Source organism: Camelus bactrianus, chromosome 34, assembly GCF_048773025.1.
Source record: "Camelus bactrianus isolate YW-2024 breed Bactrian camel chromosome 34, ASM4877302v1, whole genome shotgun sequence".
In the NCBI taxonomy this organism is placed as follows: domain Eukaryota; kingdom Metazoa; phylum Chordata; class Mammalia; order Artiodactyla; family Camelidae; genus Camelus; species Camelus bactrianus.
In genome coordinates, this window is record NC_133572.1 from 3,282,424 (window position 1) to 3,305,683 (window position 23,260).

Consider the following 23,260-nt stretch of genomic DNA (forward strand, 5'->3'; position numbering starts at 1 on the left):
CAAATGCTATTAATTTTGCCTCCTGCATGTCTGGCTCTTGGAGCTGCTCATTTTCCACGACTGTTACCATCCTCACCCAGGCTGCGCTCACGTCTCCCCAGCTCAGAGACAGGTTTCCTGGCACCCATCCCTTCTCCTCCAGGCCGCTAGAATGACTCCTCCAAAAGTGACCACACCCCGCTCTGCTTCTGGCACTTGAGTGGCTTCCTTCTGCTCCCGGGAAAACGTCCACAGTCTCTGCAAGGGTGACCAGGCCCGTGTGCTCCGTGTCTCGTTCCACACCTCTCCGCCCCTTCAGGCTCTGCATCCCACCTGCTCTGGCCTTCTTTCTGCTCCTGGACCACGCTCTCCCTCCTCTCCCTGTGGGGTCCCTGCCGGGGTGGACGCCTCCTCCACACACAGCTGTTCCCCCTCCAGCATCAGCCCCAGGTCCCCTGCTCATCCTTGGTACATGCCACCCTCCCTTCTTGTGCTCTCTCTGCCGGGGTCAGATTTCCAAAGGCAAACGCTGCACCAGTTAGGAATGACATTCACCTCTAGGCCATAAAGACACCCCCTCCCAGAGATAGTGGCTTAAATGACGGGGGGGTGAGGGGCACCAGGATGGCGGTGTGGCTCTTTTCTCCCTTGAAACAAACCACCCAGGTGTGGGTGGCCAAGCCTGGTCTCAGCTTTTCCTCACGTTCACCCGAGGGCTTCCTGGGGAGCTCGGGGCATTTTCTTCCTCCAGGCGTTCCTAGTTTGATGCTACAAAGTCAATTCCCGGTGACTTTGTAGGAATGAGAATCGGTGACAGCTTCATTCCCACGTGTCCAGGGATCTGCAGGCAGATGGAAGGGAGTGTGGTACCAGAGGTGGGCTGTGTCCCCCTGGAAGCTGCTTGCCGAGATAGAACCAAGCCACGTCTGAGCAGGGGACTCGCCCCCGCCACCCGTCCTGAAGGGCCCCTCGGCGGCTGGCTCGCTGTGGTATTCTGTGATCTGATATAAGAGGCTAGAGGTCCATGAGTTCCTGACCTTATTACATCACTCACATCCAAGGCTTGACTTGAAAGTAGCAGATTAATTCCCCCGAGAGGCACATTGTCCAGAAGCCTCTGGCCCACAGGAATCTACAGAATAAAAAGTCGATATGCTAAGTGTCCAAAATGACCCTTTTCATAAACACAAACCATGAGGAGTAGGTTGTAGATGGTCCATCCCGTAAAAAATCTCAGCACTGACCTCGCTGACCACTTTGTCTCACAGACCAGGACCCCGAGGCTCAGGGAGATGAGGGGCTTCATCCATCAGGTTGGAGGCAGAAGGATGCCTGGAGCCCGCACTTCATGTTAAACCACTCAGGATCCTCAGAGCCGTGGTGTGGGGGCCCCGATGGGAGCTGGGACCCCTTCCCCACATCTTTGCCCTCTTCTCTCCAAGGACGTGCAAAACAAAACAGAACAGCAAAACTGGAAGACGGCAGCGTCCAGCTTCCCCTGGGCAGCGTGCAGCGTTCCACACTCATCCCCACGAACTCTCTCATGAGGGTCTGTCTCAGCCCCAAGTTCAGCATGCCTGTAGCTCCAGGCTTGTCAGCCAACCTGTCAATAGACGAAGTGGTCTCTCCAGGCACCGGCTTGTACGTGGTGGCTCCTCGGCTCCCGTGGCCGCGCACAGGACGCGGGCCTGAAGCACACAGCGGCAGATGGGGGCGCGGACCCGCTCCGTGTCCAGAGAGGAAGACCCTTCAGTCCGCCTCACCCTGGACCCTTGTGGTGGGGGCCCCAGAGCGGGACCCGGTGGGGACCCTCGTGGTGGGAGCCCTGGAGCGGGACGCAGGGGGAACCCTTGTGGTGGGCATCAAATGATTTCTGTTGAGTGTTTTCATCTGAAATTCAAAGTCCAAGGTTCCTGACATAATTCTTTACTTGGTAATTGCATTACTATCCAATAAAAGTTTTTATAAGTCAGTATTTCTGGATGGACTGCTTAAATGGATTAATTCATAGCACATATGTAGTAACAGCCTGTTGAGGGCCCTGTTGCAAAAAGCTTCCACCCAGATTGCTGTAATTACCACTCATTTAATGTACTCGTTCCGCGCCCTTTCCATCCATTATCTTTAATCCTCACAACAAACACGCAAAGGAGGCATTTAGAGTGGAAATCGTTTCCCCAAAGGCGCGCCGTTTCCTGAGCTGTGGAGACAGGATCCGAACTCGGCTCTGCCGGGTACAGGCTGCAAAGCCTCTAGTGCGCCACCTGCTACCCTTCAGCTCTGCTGGACGTGTCTGACCTCACAAGCGTCCGCTCTGGCCTTACCGCTCTGGGAACCTGGTGGAAGGCGCGTTTTGGTTTTCCAATCCAGCTTATGTTGTTCTGCTTTCCGGACCAGCAGGCAAGCAGCTGTCTGCCAGAGTGAGCACTTAGCAGACGCAGAGTGGGGTGTGGGAAGGACCCTCCCTTCTGCACACAGTTAGGGGGCAGGCGGTGGGCACTCGGAATATTTCCACTAGGGAGGCATCCTTAGGGCGAGAGAAGCGCTTGAAAGAAACAGGCCGAGATAAAAGGGATTTCCCGTCCCCTTTGCAGACCGTGCTCTGTTAGCACTCCCTAACACACAGAACACAGGCTGATCTTTCATGTGACAGCTTGTTTAGACAACCTCGCCTCTCTGGTGAAAAGAGTCCTGGGGTTAAGCCTCCCGTAAGGACTCTCCCACCCTCTCTTTCGGCTGGAATCACTGGAGGGGGACACAGGGACCGGTGCCAGTGTGAAGCCGGGGATGCGCAGGAAGGGAGGGGTGGGGAGGGGAGGGGTGCAAGATTCCACCCGAGGCTAATGCACAGTTATCCATCAACCTCTGTCCTTTCTGACTCTGGGTTGTTTACAAAACCCTCACCCTCGTATGTACTGGGCTGCCTGAAACAGCCTTTGCTCCCTCGTTGAGAAGAAGGCACTGCTTTTGTTGTAGCAAAATCAAAACCCTTAACATAGCCCCCAGGTGGGACACACCCCGAAGCTGGCCCTGGGGAGGGGGGCTGCTTCCCATATGAATTCAACACCCACTTTCTCTTAATATCCTCAAAGACGTTCTCTCTCCCCATCACCTTCTTCCCCCTACACTGTTTATGTGTATTTGTCTATTATAAGCAAGGGAAGGGGGAACAGGAAGATCACATAACTTACTGGGGTGGGTGCCCCTGATTCAAAATACAAAGCGGCGAAGGACTTGGTTTGGCAAGAAAAGCAGATTCTAAGTCATTTCACAATGGTCCGTATCCCTGTAGGGCCTGGTCAGAGACCTTCTCAGAGGAAAACATACTTCCTTCATCCCACATGCTCATTTGTGAGTGAGGGAGGTCGGCGGACCTGCACCAGACAGCAGCCAAACCAGCCCACACAGCCCCTCCCGGGGGGCCGGGGCACAGATGAGCCAACTGGTCAACCTGGCGTGAGGCGCTGCGCACCTTACCTGATCACAGGTGAGTGTTCCCTCTGCCCTTAGCGCTGGCCTCTGGTCCTCATCTCATCCCTCACACAATGGATGTATGTTCAGGGAACGCAAACTACAGCTTTAAACAAAGCAGCTGAAGGCAGGTCCACTGCCTGCCTCCACCAGGAGAAAACAAGAAATTATTAAACATTCCAAGGCTTAAATATCCTGATCAGGGACACAAATGCATCTCCACTGAGCGGTGAACTTCTGAAAGTCAGAACAACTGGGCGTGTGTGTGTCTAAATGAACTAACTCTTGTGCCTTGTGGCCCCATCTCGACCCCCACACCTTGGTTCCGGCAGCCGCGGACGTGAGCCCTGAGCGGTGGTGGGAGAGGCAGCCCTGGGCTCCCCCGAGCCTGCCCATTGGCCAGCCGGCTCCTGCGGAGGGCGGGGAGGCCGGCTGGGCACCGGGTTCAGTGAAGCATCTCTCGCGGATTTACTTTCTGCAGGAGCTTGACCTGGCAGAACCCCAAAAGTATTTTGCCCCCAGCATGTTCTCCTTTGATTTTCATACCTTTCTGGATTTCGAGGGTAATGTAATTCGAGGGTGTCTGATTCATTGAAAACAGCTCCACAAAGTCTGGTTTGGGAGAGCTATTTGGTGACTAAGATGCTAAGGTTCCTTTTTTTTCCTTAGTGGTCTTCTGAGCCCATCTACCCCCAGCCGTAATCCTGGCCCAAAGCTAGAGATACACAAGCCAAGTTTTAGAGGAGAGCAGAGCCAAGGCACGGCGCAGAAGTGTATCTAATCCACCAAAATGCCCCATGAGTGTTGTGCCTATTTCACAGATGGAAACACTGAGGCCCAGATGGGGCCCTACAGTTTGTAGGTGAGAGAACCGAGCTTTGAATAGGAGCCGCCTGACTCCAGGGTCCACCTTCCCCACTGCGTCACCCTGCACCCCTGGGAAGCAGGCGGCTCAGCCCCAGTGATGCCAGCCCATAGCTCCTGCTTCACTTGGCTTCCTGACCCTGTTTCCTCATTTGGAAGCCCCCCACACCAGCAGGAATCCAGAGGGATCATCTCCCAGCTCCCCAGCAAAACAGCTCTGATTTACACTACACCATTGGCGCTGAGATCTTGCCCTGTCCTTAGCCACTGACTCTAGTGACTTGGGGAGTAGGTGGCGTTTGTACTGGGCACCACAGTGCCCTGAACATCCAATCGGGGCTCAGGAGATGGGTCTGAATTGTGTCTGCTGCTCAGGGGCCGTGTCACACCAGGCCTCTGGGTCCCCATCTGTAAAACAGGAAGATGGGGTTGCTGGCCCCCAAGACTCCTTCCTAATCTGACCATCTGCAAGGGTCAGTTGACATAACCATCTTGGTTCACGCCACTCCCCAGGGCATCTGCAGACAGAACCAGAGGGCAGGGGCTGCCATGACAGTCAGAGGGACGTGGGTCAGAGAGAGGGACTGCCTGACAAGTGACTAAACGCAATGGGGATTAGAACTTTCCTCCTGAGGAATATACGCCTGTCGCTCTGGCAAGGCAGGGATTCCCTGGGAAGACAAATGTAACGTTAGGGCTTTTGAGCCTGGAAGGACACAGCTGAGAACGGACTCGAGTCTTGTGAAAAGAGGCGGCTGGGTGCGGGGTTCCAGCCTGGAGAGCAAACCTGACCCCCTCCGTGGCAGAGCTGCCAGCAGCGAACGAGATAACATCTCTGAAAGCATGTTGTCAGCTGTTTGGTGCCAAGGTGAGGACAAGGGATTTTCATTGTGTGCAGGAGCCAGGGCTTCTCTCTTGAGGCTTTATGGATAAATAAAGACAGCCCTGCTTTACACAGAAGGGAGGGAGCTACCCAGCCGGCAAGAATAGAGGCCGAGAAGCACTGTGAACTCCAAACAAAACTCCAAGATGATTCGTGGCTGGTAAGGGCTTTGATGTTACAGTCAAGCACAGCCCAGCCCTCGCCGCCACCACCGTCACTCCACAGACGCGCTTTCCTCATTCCTCCTCTGATCCTCACCACCCGTGATGGGGCGGTTCAGGGAGCTGTTACCCCGTCTTCCAGATGAAGAAACTGAGGTTCAAAGCAGTTGCAGGAGTTGTCCAAGGCCATGCAGCCAGCAGGCAGGCCGGCGGCCCCTTGTAACTCTAGCCAGAGGTCGTGTTTGTCCTACCATAACTGCGCTTCCTCGTGTGAGTTGTCCCTTCACTCATTCAACAGATAAAGTGACTCAGTTATACATACATATATGTATATATATATATGATCTTTTTCAGATTCTTTTCCATTATTCCACTGCAAGTTATTGAATATAGCTCCCTGTGCTATGCAGTAGGTCCTTGTTGTTATCAACTTTATGTATAGTAGTGTGTATCTGTTGATCCTAAATTCCTCATTTCTCTCTACGAGGTAGTAATTGTTATACGTGAGAGATGGAAAAGAAAACTTCTTCAAGTTTCATTGAAATCGAACTGCGTCTAAGGAAGACATTTCAGCAGCCATTGTCAGATCCACATGCAGACAGGATAACCCTCGATCCAAATACCCACTGCCTCCTTTGTTCTGTTTGTTTACACACGGCATCAATACAAGGAGACCTCGGAGCCTCCAGCCCCTGAGAAATGCCAAATATGGGAAAAGCGTCAGGAACGTGAGGCCAGTGGACAGTAAACTCTTCTGAGTGCCCACGAAGTAAAAATCACAGACAGGTCACAAAGGGGGCTGTGTGGCCAGCCAGAGCTGAGACGTCTGCCCTGGACTTGGATCAGGGCTGTGGTTTTAACCAGTCCGCTCAGAGGAGGCGTCACCGAGAAGGTGTCCGAGGGAAGACCTGGCAGAGGTGCAGGTGGAGGTGAGGGGGCACAGCAGGGCGGCTCCCCGGGGAAACTCATTCCAGGGGTGGGTCGACAGGGACAAAGTTTCTGAGATGGAGCGTCTCACCTTTGCTCTGTGAATCACAAAAGTAAATGAATTTCAGAAAAAATCTCAGCCTGAAAAGTTGCGTCCTGTAAACACACACACACACACACACACACACACAAAAGGAGAAAGAAATCTTTAAATGAATCTCCTGCAATGGAATCAGGGCCAGTGGTCACCCTGGAGGGTGGGTACATGTGGGAGGGGCGACAGGGCGTGCTGGGCTGCGGGAAGTGGTTTCGGTCGGGCTCTGGGTCGGGGTTAAACGCTTGCAATCCCCTCCTGTGCACCTGTGACTTGGACATTTCACTCTAGGAAGATCCACCTCCATTTTGAAAAATTTTAAAAAGATAAAGAGGACTTTGTTTTTCACTCTGGCACCTGAAGTTTCATACCTACAAGCCGTGTGGGACCAGAATCTTCAGCGCACACTTCATGGTCTCTCCTTTGCCAGCCCTGCTCCAGAGTCACTCAGAAAAACAAAAGCTTAAAAAGAACAGTGCTCTAGTCTCCACTCTGCATGCCTGGGAGATCTGATCATTCTCTCTGGATCTGAGTTTCTAAGCTACGAAACAGGGCTGAGGGTGAGGGTTTGCATCTTACAGATACTGGGAGACTGAAACAAGATAACGTCTATGGAAGTTCTTGTTGAAGGCAAGACCACAGAAATCTTACTCACCCAGTATAATTTGGGATGCGGACAGTGCTTCCCAGGGAATACCTGCCGGGTCACCACGCGATCAGCTCCTACCTGGGCTCTGCGGCTGTTCGGTCTCTAGTCGCCATCCTCTGCTGGGGACAGCAGGTCCCTCAGCCTGTGACATTCTGCAGGAAGAAGGGGCAAACTGACTCCTGTTACTCTGGGGTAATATTTTGCTGGTAAGGACCCCTACACTAAATTAGCCACGCCCTAAAATCTCAGAGCATTTAATCAGTGGCTCTTTCTGTTATCACCGCCTCAACCCTGAAGGATGCAGATGTGAGTCCCTGGGCAGGGGTCCTGCTGAGCTAAGCCCACCCCTGTCTCTGCGGGACGGGCTTGGGGCTAGACGGTGCTCACCCTCCCCGGATCCTTTATGATGAGTTCTCGGAGGGATCCCTGCTCAAGCACTGAGACAAGGGCAGGGGTGGGGCGGGGGTGGGTGGGGGCATTTTCTGTACAGAATTTTTTTTAATTGATGAAACCAGGGGGGAGGGTAGAGCTCAGTGAGAGAGCTTAGCATGCACAAGTTCCTGGGTTCCATCCCCAGCATCACCATTAAAATAAATAAACCTAATTACCTCCCCCCTCAAAAAATAAACCCAAACAAAAAATAGTAAATTTTTTTAAAATAATGAAACTAACGTCAACCTTTTATTATCACCACGCACCTGCAGTTCTAACAAAGTCAGTGATAAAATGCTCTCTGCATTCTCAAAGCAAATCTTACATTGGTCTGAGTTCTAAATAATTTCTGTGACTACTATTGAGTTTAACTAAACACCCACACACATACTTCAAATTAGCACAGTTTTATTACGTATCTTTAATAAAAATTGCACTTCATATGGCAGTTAATTTGGAGAACCCCCAGTTACATTGTCCTGCACCCCCACCTGCCCTACCCTCGCAAGCTCAGTGAAAAAGCCTGTGTTCCCACAGTGTCTTCCTGACGGCGCGACGGCCACAGCCACCGATCTGCTCTCTCAGACAGTCCCCATCAACTGCTGTGATATCGTATCTTCTTGCATTCAAACAGTTGATTTGAAAAAAGTGGCGTGAAATTGTAACTCATACTAAACACATATGGTGCCTGGCTCACAGCTTCCAAAGCCTGGAATTCCTTGAGTGATAAGAGCGCCTTTTGTTGTAACATTTGGTCTTTCGTCCTCCATTCCTGAAATAGCTTAAGAGCCGTAAAGGTGAGATGGGTGTCCTGTTATTCATAGCAAGCCCCTTTCCACAACGCGTGATGATAATGAGCTGACTTTTGGAAAGCCAGGGGGAGATGGGCCAACGACTTAGCCAGTCGTGCCTCAGAAAAACGCACAAGGAAGAGGTTCCAAAAGGTCCCAGGTGAACCAGAATGCATCCATGTCCCCGGAGGCTGGTACACCCCAAACTCCCCTGGGACAGAAGCTCCGGTGTTTGGGACCCTTCCAGGCCTCGCCCACTACACAATCTCTTCATCTGGTTGTTCGTTTGTGTCTTTAATATCTTCTGTAGTAAACCAGCAATCTAGCAAGGAAACTGGTTTCCTGAGTTCTGTGAGCAGCTCTGACAAAGTAATTGATCCCAAAGAGCAGGTCATAGGAACCTTCGATCTACAGCCAGTTAGTGGGAAGCACAGGTTATGACCTGGACTTTCAGCCGGCCTCTGGGGTGGGGGCAGCCTCGTGGGACGGACCCCTCAGCCTGTGGGGTCTGACACTGCCCCCAGGCAGGCAGCGTCAGAACTGAGTTCAATCTGTGGGACACCCATCAGGGAGTCAGAGAATTGCCCGGTGATGTTAGAGACACACACTGGAGATGGTGACAGCACAGAGATTGTAAAGGAAAAGAAACAGAATTTGCTTTACTTCAATTCTGTGCTTTGATGCAAGGACCCAGGGACTTCATTTGTATTTAAAATGTAAACCAGTAGGACACACTATGAACTGTAAAATACCTAACCTTTTGTTTGTTAACTGTTCGTCTTGGCTCGTGCATGAAGCACTTTACTGAATTTTGACAATGTCTTTAATATCATTGTTTATCTTTTAGAATTGGTATTTAAAAACTAAAGAACAAATCAAGAACAAATCAAGAAAATCATGGTTGCTGCACAATTACGATGGAAAATAATTTTGAGGAAGAGGGGGAGGAGGTGTGAAAAACATGACCTATTCCAGGCGTCAGACACACTCAGGGCACCAAGGGGTGCGTCTCACTCAAATAGACACTGCATGTTGAAGCTGGATCTGTTTTGCTCGTAAGCTCTGCGTCCTCTTCATCGCCATCACGACCCTTTTAGGATGGTCTCAGCCCCGGGGAAGCAGGGGAATGATGGAGATCGCCTCTAAGACCTCTGCCACGATCCACTCATGCAAAAAGCACTTTCATTGTGACTTTGGAATGTTCAGAGCGCTGCACTTGGCCTTGGAGAAGGTTCTAGGGCTAAGGAAGCCTAGGATGTCCCTGTGAATTCCAAAACTGAGGGAAAAGTAGCCACAGATGAAGGGTAAATACCTTGGGCTTTAACTGGCTACAATTACGGTGTTATTTCCAAAGCGCACCTATTAAAGAGGCAGGTTTATAGGAGGACAACCCACACTTACAGCGCAGCTGATAAACAGAAAGTCCGTTTAGGCTATTATGTATTTATAAGGTGAGTCCGGACCTGCTGCAGAGGGCCGCGCCGCTGCGGGGGAGCTCCCCGCAGCCGGGCCGGCACACGCTGCAGCGCCGCCGGGCGCGCGGGCCCCAGACGGCCCCGGGGCCACCCGTCACGTGCGCTTCCCTGGTTTCTTTAATAAAGGCAGTTACTGCTCATTATTCCTCTTACTATCATTGGTAATAATAACAACAGGGTGTTTGGACATGTTACTTTCTCTCTGGGATTGGCCTGAAGGGCGGGTTTATATCCTGCTCTTATTACTCACCTAATAGTGGGGCCCCGGGAACCAGCCGGGGTGAGCCCGGGATGGGGAAGATGCTGCCTTGAGGGAGGGGCAGGGGCTGGTCCTCCCATCTCTGTGATGCGGAGGAGATGGTCCTGTCGGTTCCTCGGTCGCTGTCTGAAGGCTGTCAAGCATCACAGGAGGAATCGGCTTCAAAATTGCCTGTTGTCTTTGCTTTTGAAACCAGTCCTTGGTGTCATGGAGATTGGAGCCCAAGTTTGTTTGGTGACATGCAGCCCCCACAGTGGCCTCCTTCTTTAGATCCTTGAAGAGATGGGTTAACAGAAAGAGCCGTAACATATAAGGAAGACAGAGCCTTTTCTTTCGGAAGCTATTACATAGAAATGCGAGGGGGACAGAAACCATCAGACACTGAAGCCGACTCCCTCTTTGTAAAAGCTGGGTGGCGACGCTCTCCCTGGTGTGGAGATAATGGCCAGTAATTCCACCACATGCTGGAGTCCGCGACAGGCTCCCCCGCGTGCGGTCCCACCTGGACCAGCTCTCGACTTCCCGCAGAAGATGGATGCAGCCCTCCCGGTCCTGGACGCAAAAGAGCTGAAAATCCACCATGGACACCAGCAAAGCAGGCTCCAGCACCGACCGGGGTTTGAAGTTCAGCTGCTCCATTTCCTAGAGGTGGGACCCCTGAGAAGTTGCTCAGATAGTCTGAGCCCCATTTTACCCAACAGTAGAGTGTCGACCCTAACACCAAGCATGAGACTGATGTCAAAAGTGCGCGGACACTGCATTCAAGCAAAGGCGACGACATTTCTACACGCCCGCCACCACGCAACTCCATCTCCAGTCACCGTCCTCGTCCCTGTCCAGCCCACACGGGGCTCTTGCCTGCTACTCAAAGTCTGAGAAACTCTCCTTTCCACATTGTAGCAAAGGGCACAGTGAGGAGAGTGAATTGGACTGTTTTCAATTTACTTCCTCCCAAGGAACTGAAAGATCAGACTGATTGAAACATTATTTCCCTGGTGTTTCAAAACTGCACCGAGGGCAAAGCTTGACAAAGCTTGACAAAGCTATAAGGGAAGAAACTGAGGCTCCGAGAAGTGGATCGTTCAGACTTACGTAATAAGCCGGGGCTTCTACTCAGGGAGTTCCGGGTTGGTCTGTTTTCCCCCATTGTCACGTTGGTGAACAAGAAAATCTTTCCTGCGGTCTGAATACAATGGACTGGAACCAATGTGGACGAGCAGAGGGCCTCACCGCTGTAAGGCACTTTCACAGAAGCCCCCCCCCTCACTTCAAGCAGTAGGCATTACTATTGCCATTTGCAAATGGAACTGGAATTCTGAGATGCTGCTTGACCCGTCCCAAACCACGGTGCGCAAGGAAGCAGAACCCAGACGGGTGTGGCTCCCTACGCCGATTCCCCAGTTATATGTTATCCGTTATTTCTGAACATGCAGAGTGAACATTAGACAAGTATTTTGCTTAAAGCATACTTCCCACCCTCGTATCCCTCACCACCTGCCCCCTGCATCTTTTCTGTCAGTCCACACAGCTTCCAATTTGTAGATTCTCCACTGCGAGGCCCGCTTTGATCAGCACCTTCCTTTTGGATCCAAGGTGTCCTGAGTCTGTAACTCACCTGCGTATTCCTGATGCTCTGAGAGCGCGAGGTACGAGGCGTGAGCTTGTAGGCTTCTATTCCAGTCCCCTGTGAGGACAGTGCAAGGTGCGTGGACCTTGAAGCTCGTGCAACCGGAGGGATTCTCTCTAGGAGAGAAGAACAAAGTTACAGAGCCTTGGAAGAAGCCCTCCTAAGTGAGGAGAGCCGAAGCTCACGCTTCGGAGCCTCTTGGCAGACTGTCCCCAGGTGGGACGCAGCCCCCGCCTGCTACCCTTGGCTGAGCCTGCCTTGGACCAGAGGCTGAATCTGCAGCCCTAGCCCTCTGAACACTCCCAACACTGCCAAGAAGGGGTGGTGTTTCCATTTATGATTCAGCTCTTCTCGGGTCCCTGTTTTCAATTCAAGCCCAAGTTTCTTGAACCCCCAACTTTCTGTTTCTTGGTAGAACCTTCCATCAAACCTGACACAATCCTGAGTTCCTAAATGTATTATGGATGAAGAGATATTTGACCAGATGAATGAAGAGTATGTGTGCAAAAGCCCCCTGCTGAATTTATAGCAGAGAATCTAATGACTGTAATAATAATTGTGTGCTGAGCGTCCGTTACAAGCCAGCCCCTCCTCATACTTTCTCTCTAATCACAGCAACCCTGCGGGGTGGGGGTTATTATCTCCAGTTTATAGCTGAGAAAACCAGGGCTCCCGGGTGTCAGGTCACCTGCCCAAGATCAGACAGGACGTGGCAGAGCCAAACCCAACAGCTCTAAAGACCAGTTCTTTCCACCTCACGCTGCACCTCAGAAGGATGCTTTAATCAGGGGAACTGCATCCGCCCTGGCCGGACGCCTGCTCACCACGTCTGCCTCACCTGTCAGTGAGGAGGCGAAGGGAGGTCCCTTCCTGCTTAACAGGCTTCGTCTTCTCCTGCCTCCCCTGTTCCCACAGGTCCTTGGACATGCTCTGCCCACAAAGCATATGAGTCACACGAATTTGAACACTGGGCAAAATTCTCTTGGTCGGGTCTGCAGTAGGAAGTAGCGTCAGATAAAAGTTAACCTTGGCAAACAGAGTAACCACAGCCAGGAGACCAGGGAGCCGAGGGCCACTCTTGTGAACCACCGCCTGGGCCCCAGCGGAGCGGAGGAGGTAAGCAAGACACTCCGGTGCTTCCGCCTTGTGTCCCCGACTGCTCTCCAGATAAACCAGCAGAATGGTACCCTCTGTGGTCTCTTTGGACCAGCTAGGCTCTGTGATCACAGGGGATTGTGAGGATGGGTGCCAGGTTCCCACCAAGTCCTGGTAATGAGGAGATCTTTCTTGGGCAATTTTTATATGATGAAAATGTGGTGGTGCTTTTAAGAGGTTTCAGGAGCCTGAGGCAAAAGATGCTCTGATAACTTTGGAATGAGGTGCTCAAAGGCTTTCACTCCCATTATCTCATTGAAGTCTCCCTTGCCCTTTAGGGCTGTGAGGGAGGCAGTCTTAGTAATTCCCATTTTATAGAGGGGAACTTGGAAACCTTCATTCTTCTGCATGTGGAGATCCAGTTTTCCCAGCATCGTTTGTGGAAAAGACTGTCCTTTGCCCACTGAGTGGTCTTGGCGCCTTTGTCAAAAGCTGTTGGCCCATACATTTGAAGACTTGTGTCTGGCTCTCTACCTGCTCCGTTGGTCTATATGTCTGTCTTTATGCCAGCACCACACTCTTTCGATTACTATAGCTTTGTAGGAAGTTTTGAAGCCAGGAAATGAAAGTCCTTCAACTTTATTCTTCTTTCTCAAGATTGTCATAGATATTCAGGGTCCCTTGAGATTCCCTATGAATTTTAGGATTTTTTTCTATTTCTACCAAAAATCCTCACTAATTCACAGTTTGGTTCACACGTGGAGTGGTCACATTGAGGTTTTGATAGGAATTGTATTAAATCTCTAGATCACTTTGAGTAGAATTGTCAACAATATTAACGTTTCCAATCCATGAACACACAATGTCTTTCCATTTATTCACATCTTTCCTAACTTCTTTCAGCAATGTTTTATAGTTTTTTGTATACCAGTCTCTCACCTCCTTGATTAAATCTGTTCCTTAGTATTTTATTCTTTTTGATTCTATGGCAAATGGAATTGCTTCCTTAATTTCCTCCTCAGATTGTTCAGCATATGGAAGCATAAGTGGTTTGGTTTGTTGGTTTTGTATCCTGCAATTCTGCCGAATTTTTTTGTTATCTTTAACATTTGTGTGTGTGTGTGGAATGTTTAGTATTTGCTTCATATAATATCATGTCATCTATGAACTAAACTCATTTTTCCCTCTTCCTTTCCAATATGGGTGTCTTTTATTTCTTCTTCTTGCCTAATTGCTCTGGGAAGACACGTGGAGCTAACTTCATGGTAACAAGTGAATGATTAACGTAAATTGTTTCCTAAAGTATATATATTAAATCTTTCCTTTGGGACAGTTCTTAGAAGATTAGAACTTATGGAAACCTTGGAAAACATCGTAGCTGAAGATCCAGAGAAGTAGCGTGGCTTGCTTAAGCCCATATAACAAACTGGTTACATTCGGTCGGGAACTCAGGGCTCCTGACTCTAGCCCAGCTCTGTTGACAATGCAGCTTTCAGTAGAAACATGAAAGTTCGGCCCCTGCAGCTCTATAAATGAGAAAAGGGTCTCAGGAAAAGCAGGAGAGGTGTAAAAAGGGGGTGAGGCTTTGGGGGGCTAGGTTGGTTTTGATGACAAATCCTCACTAATTCACAGTTTGGTTCACACGTGGAGTGGTCACATTTGCAGAAGACGCTGGACTCCAGCACCATGGGTGAATCTGGGTTAGCCCAGTGTAATCATAGGTAATTCCATCCCCCTTATCTGCGCTGAAGACTGGGAATGTAATTGAATTCTGGACGATGACATGAAAGGGGATGTCTGCAAAGAGGATTCTAGAAAATTCTAGAATTCATCTCTTTCCTCAAAAAGAGAGAAAATTGACTCTTCCCTTCGTCTGCCTCTAAATGAGACTCCACCAGGAGGCATGGACCAAAGCGGCTGCAGCCACTTTGTGACCATGAGGCGAAAAGCCTGAGGGCAAAAATCAACCTGCTAAGGACGGTAGAACAGAAAGAGGGAAGGAAGGGGAGGATTCAGCTCAACGGTGGAGTGCGTGCCTAGAAAGCACGAGGTCTGGGGTTCAATCCCTAGTACTCCATCAAAATAAATAAATAAATCCTAATTGCCTCCCCTACCTTGCCCCCCACCCCAAAAGCACATACAGTGCTGTATGTTGATTATATCCCAACAAAACTAGAAGGGAAAAATAAAGAAATATTTTAAAAATTTTTAAAAAGAGAGAAGGAATCTGGGTTTCCGATGATACTGAGCCATCAAATTACCCACCTCCAGAAACGATCTCAGGACTTGTCGCTGCTTGTTGATAGACGTCCTCCTTACTTCAGCCCTTTGAGTCAGGGTCTCGAGAGGTGCTTGCTGCGCCAAGCATTTCAACCAATACACCATCTATGCAGATAAACAGTTACAGATGAATAGTTACACGACAGAGACGACGATAAAGCCATGAGAGTGTGAAGGTCAAGGGCATGGGCGGGGGTAAAAGTGATGGGGGAGGCCAGTGGTTAAGGATGAGAGAGGGAAAGAAGAGGAAGGAGGCAGAGGGAGAGCACCGTCAGGGGCGGGAGGGAGTTAGAACCTCTAAGTTGTGCGAGTTCACGGAATGCCAGGGTCAAGAAAAATTACTCAGTAAGTGGAAGGAAATGTGTGCAGAAATCAGTGACAGTTGCTGGGGGCAGAAAGCAGTGGGCAGAGGGGGCGGGATGGCTGTTTGTCGGTTGCCTGTCTGACAACTGTTGCATGGTGGCCGGGCGACCCCAGGGTCCACGACCTGGGGGGCTTTGGCCCTCGGGGTGAGAAAGAAGCGCCCCCTGCAGGTAGGGGAGCCACACGCCCAGAGCCTCTGGGGCAGCAGCCTTGCAGAACGCTGCCCGTTGTCAGACTAGGAGCCCTGACACCTGGCCCCGACCTATCTTCTGTAGACGGAAGGCGAAACGCAGAGCTGTGTTTATCAGCGGTGACTTGGGAGAAGTCACTTTGTTGCTTTCTTGTTTCCAGCGCAGGGAGCAGCCCTGCTCCCGGCCCTCCGCCTCCTCCTCCTTCCTTCCTCCAAGCCCCTTTGGTGCCCGGTGTCCCCTGTGCTTCCCGCCTCCCATCACAGGGTTCCCTCCCCTTGGCGTCCTTACTTCTCTGCGCATCTCTGCGCGCTCAAGTTTCTCTTCCTGTCCTTCGAGACTGTCACTTCCTCGGGGATGCCCTCCACAGTACCCTGGGCAGAAGTTCTCTCTGGCACTGAAGTTCTCCCTTTGCACTTGGCTTGAACTTCTGTTCTTCTAAGCTGGGATGGGGGGAAGCATGTGGGGGCATCTGTGGTCTCCTGGAAACAAGAACCTAGACCCAGGAGGAAATTCACCTGCACAAATAAAGGCCGGGTGGCCAGCGGTCTGTCCCACGTGTGAGCAGAGGGTGGGCCTGGGGGAAGCTGAAGTGACCCACCTCCTCCTCCCACCTACAAATAGCCCCTCCCCTCTCAGATGACGTGCAGGGCAGAACGACCTTGGCAAAGCAGGACGTGTTACCTCCGGAGGGTAAGTGACCTCACCGGCCCCCAGATAACTGTCCGTTTCCCCTTGGGCCCCCTCACTCGGTGGGCCTCCCCTCTGCTTGGCCTCGCTCCACTCTGCAGCCCGCGCTCCTGGGCTCCAGGCCCAACGTCTGGCCGCTCTCTCCTAATCTCTCTCCTTCTTTGTCCGGCATCGTTTCCTTCTGTCTGCCCACCTCTGTCCGACACTGTCCTTGTCCCTCCTCACCCCTCCTCCTCACTCCCTCGGCCTCCCAAGGGAGCAGCAGCTGGGAAACCGACCCAGAGGAGAAGAGGCTTCGGGGTCTGGATCGGACCAGCAGAAACTCACACGTGTTCATCAGACCTGACTGGACCTTGGAGCGAAGTCACGGATCAGGGTCCCAGAAGCTGGGACCAGAAACACAGCCTGTGACCTTGTGAGCATCTTACACAGCTGGCCGGAATGTTCCTGACTGTGCGCCCCAGGCAGTTTTAAAAATGGAGCAGTACCCTCAGTGTGTGCACGTCTACCTACTGCCAAGTCATTAACTAAATGAGATCATCCACTGTGGCAAAGAATGCTCGTGGCCTCCCATTAACTGCCTCCCACTGTCCTACAGGATTGAAATCCCGAAATTTTAGCTGGACACAGAGCCATCCAAAAGGAAGAGTGTATTTCCCATGCCCGAGAAGCTAGGGTTGGCCATTTGGGTTAAGTGCTGGCCAGTGGAACTGGAGGGGAGGTGATGTGTAAGTTCTGGAACCTGCCCCTTCTCCCCCACTCCCCCAGGCAGCCCCTCCTGCCGGAGCACGGGCCTGGTAGCAAATCATCCTGGACTCCACGCAGAAGGATACGATCTAGCAAAGGTGGGGAGGCAGGGAGCAGCAGCCTGGGTCTCTAGACAGCATGGCGGAGCAGAGACCTCATGGCAGCCTGGGCCTCCGGACACCTCTGTCTGATCTGGGTCCTGCTGTCACGAAGCTGAAGTCACTATGTGGTACTTTTATAACAATGTTGCGTACATCACTTTACAACCGCAAAATGGAGACTGTGAACAGAACGGTATTTTCAAATCGACTTTTGATTTTAGAAAAAGTTTCAATTTACAGGGAATGTGTCAACATGGTTCCGGGAGTCCCCATATACCCACGCCCAGTGTCCCCTATTATTAATTAACGTCTCCGTGAGCAGGGCAAATGAGAATCACAAGTTCTCCCAATTTATGAACCAGCACTGATACATTGTTATGCGGAAGCCCTTGCTTGACTATGTTTTTCTTTGATTGATAGAAGGTTATTACTTCCTCCCTCACCCCGGCACCGTGTGTGTGGCTGCCCCAGGCGGAGATCTTTGCTTTCGATGGGCCCCTCTTAGCCCTCTCACTAGTCACACAGCTCAGGAATGAGGCCCTCAGAGGGGACATCAGGTAAAGGGAGGCTAATAAGTGTGAGTTCTGAGCAGGTGCTGAGAAACAGACTGGTTAGGTCTCCGGGGGTCAGTCCAGAAAGCTTCCTGGAAGTCGGGTTTGGCCGGGAGAGATGGGGACTGATGGAGAGAAGGCTCTGGCATTTCCAAGGCGGAGACAAGCCCTGTGCTGACCCCAAGAGTGGGCAGGAGTGGAGGAGGGTGGCAGTGAGTGTGAGTCTGGTTTGCATTAGGAACGGGGGCTGGGAAGCAGCACAGAGCTGGGCTGAGCCAGGGAGGTGGGTGGCGGACTCCTGCCCTGGGTCTCGGGTGCTTGCTTCTCAAAGAGCCTATTTTTTTGAACCCAAGGCGCTGTCTGTTCTGCGGGAACTCCGTGTGTCCTGGTTCCCTGTTAAGACAGTGGGCTCTTCCTTGACCCTGGGGAGCCCACGTACCTGGAGCGTGGCCACAGTCTTGGAGAAGAATCACAGCGAGAACCACCCCCCACCCCTTTTCAGGACAGGCCATGAGTTTAGAGCTACTGGGGGCGACCAAGGCTTTCTCTGGCATATGTTTAAGGAGTGCAGCCCTTACTCAGACTTCACTGAGAGCTTGTGTTCAAACTCGGATTCCCAGGCTTTAGGTGACTGTACAGGGAAGATGGCTGTGGAATGAAGCAGCTCAAGAAGAGGGGAACAAATCTAGAGAGTAGAATTAGGGTCCTCCGGAATTTCTGCAGAGCCCCCTGTATCTCCCATACTGACTTCCACTCTCACTTTAACCCTTAATCACCCACCTCCCCAAACATCTACCACTCAGGCACATTTAGTATTTGCCACACACCATGTTTCTCGGCATCCTTCTGCCCCTGGAGTGCCACTCCCATCTCTCCTTCCCAAACCCCGCTGTCCCCCAAATTCCGAGTCAAATCCCTCCTCTCAGCTTCCTGGCTCGGTGCCCACCTGCTGGGAGGGGACCAGGTCTCCCCGTCCTCTGTATTCCAGGGGCCCCGTTTATCCATCAGTGGTGCTGTTAGTTTTTGACACGTCCGTGTCCAGCTGGACTGTGGGGAGCATGGAGGCCGGGACCTTTGTTTTCTGTCTCTCTCACCCCCATCTCCCCTCTCCCCAAACTCAGGAGATACTGGCAAATCCTATGCTGAGGGAGGGGGAGAAAGGCCAGCCGACTTCGCCCTGTGCTGGAAGAGCAGAGCTTCCTTGTCCACACTCTGAATCAGACCGTCCGCAGTGGACCACCTCTCCCTCAAGCTAAGGGAGGCCACTACCGAGTGAGGAGGTGACACTGAATCTCGGGGAACCGTGAGACCAAGCAGGGATGGGATGGATCAGCTTGACTGGCAGTGGGAGGCTCCAGACCCAGAAGGAGGAGGCTGCTTAGAGCCCCGGATGGGAGAAACTGCCTGGCTGCCTCCTCGGGAAAGGTCACCCTGACGCCACACGGACAGGACAACTGAGTTACGGATTCCCAGGCCGCTCAAGGGACCCAGGAGAGGAGAGCGGGCAAGTCCAGAGATCGCCGTGAGCCCGCACGGCTCCTCTCCCTGCCCCCGTCTCCTCCCACATCCCATTACTCCGAAGGGGTCGGACAGGAGTGACGGCTTAAGGGAGAGACCATGGACCAGAGGCTCCCCTCGTCGTGGAACCTCCTTCAACGCGCTTGTACAGATGGGATCCAAATCTCCTACCCGAAACTTTATTTTTCATCCAGAACCAAATATAGAAAGTTGACATTCTTTGTGAACCATCTCCACCCGGCGCAAACAAATGATTTGTCAAATGAATGTTTAGAACTGTTTCCCAGACCATGAGGATTCTTGTTACCTCAGCCATTCTGTAGGGCAGTGTTTGGGGTACCACCTCCCACCTGACCGTCCACCTCTTCCCTCCTCCAAAGGTCTCCAGAGAAGCGCCCAGTGGCCCCCAGAAGGTCACAGAGCCCAGAGCCTTGGCACAGCTCACTCTCACCAGTGGCTTTTCCCCACCATCCTCCATGCCACCCCTCCCCACTTCCTCTGTGCCTCCCCCACCCCCATATGCTGCTGGGATCCTTGGATGGGAGGTGCTTGGCAGCTTCATGGGTTTCTGGGGCAGCTGGCCTCCCCTGGACACCCCAGTGCCAGTAGCTTTCATCCCGATGCGGCCATGGCCCTTGGGCTTGGAACCAGCATCATCAAATTCATCTCCCTCTTATCCTTCAAAGGGAGGGGGATGGCTCCTGGGAAGCACCTGGACTCCCCAGCACCCTGTGCAACGTTCAGCTCTTGATTCCACGCAGGAACAAGAAAACAGCCCCGGAGTTAAGTGCTCCATGCTTCCCTGAGAAGGGCCGACTCACCTGCCTGTGGCACATGAGCAGTGTCCTCTCCATCACTTATCATCTGTCAGACGAAATCTCCCACACTGTCGTAGGGAAGACTGGGCCCCCATCACACAAAATCATCAAGCATCTCAAACCCACCCTTTTTGGCTTTGGAGAAATTGATGATTTTTTTCCTTTTCTTGCAGTTGACTTTCCGGAATCTATTGAACATTAAAACCCATCCGTCCCTTGGACAGGGATGGGGGTGGGTGGGGCTGATTCCTGATGAGACCTGGCCATAAACGGGTCTCAGAACAGATGGTCCCCGTGGAGAGGTCTGAGCGGCTGTCCTCCGAGAAGTCTTTTTAAAATCACAGGTATCAAAGAAAGTCTTGAGTGCTGGGTGTGTTCAGGATTTTCTCTACTTGGAAAACAAAACCAGAGCCATAAAGTAGCGATGCTGGATGGGGACTTGGAACCACTGACTGTAACCCCCGTCTACGCAGATGAGGGAGCTCGAACCACAGGGTAGGTCAGAGCGCCTTGACGGGACAGCACATCACCTCCTCCTCCTCATTAGAACTTTGAGTCATGTGCCCTTTTACCCAGAAACCAGCCCATTTCCCCAGCAACCTCGCCCTGCAGCAGCTCAACTCCACACACGTATGTCTGCCCAGTTGCTATTTTTATGCACCTGCTGGTGTGTCCTTTTTGTATGTGTCATTATGTACATTTTAATGACTTATTTCCCCTATTAACCTAGAAACTAGAAAAAAAATGGAGTCCTTTGGGTTTTTTGTAAGCTCCACATTAATGCTTCATTACCTGGTGACTTCTTTATTTTATTTTTTTATTGGAGTGTAGTTGATTTACGTTCAGGAGTCCAGCAAAGCAATTCAGTTACACAGAAGCATACGTATCTATTTTTCCTTTTCAGATTCTTTTTCATTATATGTTATTACAAGAAATTGAACATAGTTCCTTGTGCTGTACAGCAGGTCCTTGTTGTTTATCTATTTTATGCACAGTAACGTGTAACTGTTAGTCCCAAACTCCTAATTTATCCCTCCCTCCTCTTTCCCCTTTGGTAACCATAGTTTGTTTTCTATGTCTGTAAGTCTGTTTTAGTCTGTAAATAGAATTTGTAACATTTATTTTTAGATATGATATTTGTCTTTCTCTGTCTGACTTATTTCACTTAGTATGATCATCTCTAGGTCTATCCATTTTGCTGCAAATGGCATTATTTCAATCTTTTTTATGGCTGAGTAGTATTCCATTGTATATATACACCACAACTTCTTTATCCAGTCATCTGTGGATGGACATTTAGGTTGCTTCTATGTCTTGGCAACTGTAAATAGTGCTGCTATGAACACTGGGGCATGTGTCTTTTCAAATTAGAGTTTTCTCCAGTTGATGACTTCTAACCAAAGGCCCCTGGCAGCCATCTCTGGGGGCCTCCTCTGGCCATCATCCAGGGTTCAAGTGCTGAGTTTGTTACTCTCCAGCCACATGATCTTGGGCACAAGACTAATCCCTCTGGAAGTGGCTTCGAGGGAGGGCTTCAGTCCTCACGGCAGCGCGGCCACACACACACACACATACACACAGCGTGTCAAGTGAGAACAATGGATAGTGAAAGCCAGCTTCAGGAGGGCTCTCCTGGGACCCCTACAAATATGAATTAAAATGATTCAAATTCTGCAGCTGCTGCTGCTCCCCCAGCCTCAGTTTCCTCGTCTATAAAAAGGAGACCATGATATCTTACGGGGTTATGGGGAAAATTCAATAAGACAGTCCATGGAAAGCATTTAGCTCTTGGGAAACTTCAACACGTTCTGCTCAAGTACTGACTAGGGTTAGGGGTCCAAGGACAAATAAAACCTGGTCCCTACCCTCAAATGCTCACAGACCCCCAGGGCAAGCAGACAGGTGGTCCTGTGATGACTGTGCGATAAAATCAAGGCAGTCACAGAGGGATGAAGGGGACAGTGTTAACCAGAGGAGGGGACACCACCTCGAGCTGTTGAAGGAGCTCTGGGAGGATTTCACAGAGGATGAAATGCTTGATTGAGCAAGACTGTGGAGCATGAATAGGACATGTGGGCATCATGCTAACCAGAAGGAACACCCTGTAAAAAGTCCAGAGGCTTTAAATGTCATAGCACCTGCAAGGTGCCTGAGTAACTAAATTGGTGGAGCGAGGAGTTAACAGGCAGGGGGACAGCTTTGGAGTCAGCAAGACCTGAGTTCTGCTCATGGTTCCATCCCCGACCAGCTGTATGAGCAAGAACCTTTTATTTTTTTATTGAAGCCAAGTTGATTCACAACAATGTGTTAGTTTCCGGTGTACAGCAAAGTGAGTCAGTTCTACATATATATTCTTTTTCATTATAGGTTATTACAAGCTCCTGACACTTATATGTGCAATCTAAAGACAATGCCACAAATGAACTTATTTACAAAACAGAAACAGACTCACAGACCTAGAAAACAAACTTATGGAGACCACAGGGGAAGACGGAGGGGATAAATTAGGAATTTGGGATGTGCAGGTACAAACTACTATCTATAAAATATATTTTTTTCTTTTTTTAATGGAGGTAACGGAGATAGAACCCAGGACCTCATGCATGCTAAGCACGTGCTCTACCCCGGAGTTATTACCATCCCCCCCACAAACAACTATACATAAAATAGATGAACAAATCTGTTACCTCTCCAAGCCTCTGTTTCCTCATCTGTAAAAAAGGCAGAATATGAAAATGAATATGTATATATGTATGTATACGCCTGACTGGGACACTGTGCTGGACACCAGAAACTGACGCATTGTAACTGACTGTACTGCAATTTAGAAAGAGAAAGGCACGATGACAGAACAAGTTTTCGCCGTAACAAACCCCTGTTGCTCGGCGGTGGCATCCACTTGGTGGCCTGTGCATGGGCGCCAGCCCCCTCCGAGCCCTCCTCAGTGGCCTGGGTTTTGCCTGAAAGCTGTGGGGCTCGGGCTGGGCCAATGCAGGCGTCAGACAGAGCCACGAGGGTGGAGGCTGCAGCGGTGGGGGTGGGACTCTTTCAGGAAAACGCCAGGAGGACCTGAACCACAACGGCAGGGGCGGGGATGCCCATGAAGGGAGGTGGTCCGGAGAGTCGGTGGGCTTGGGGGCACACATGGCAGTTTGTGAAACTTACATGAGGTGAGTGAGAGAGAAGAATTGAGCGTGATGCCTTTACCAACTAGAATTACCCGTGTGTGTGTGTGTTGTGTGTGTGTGTGTGTGTGTGTGTCAAAGGAAATAAATAGATGGAGGGTATACAACAAGC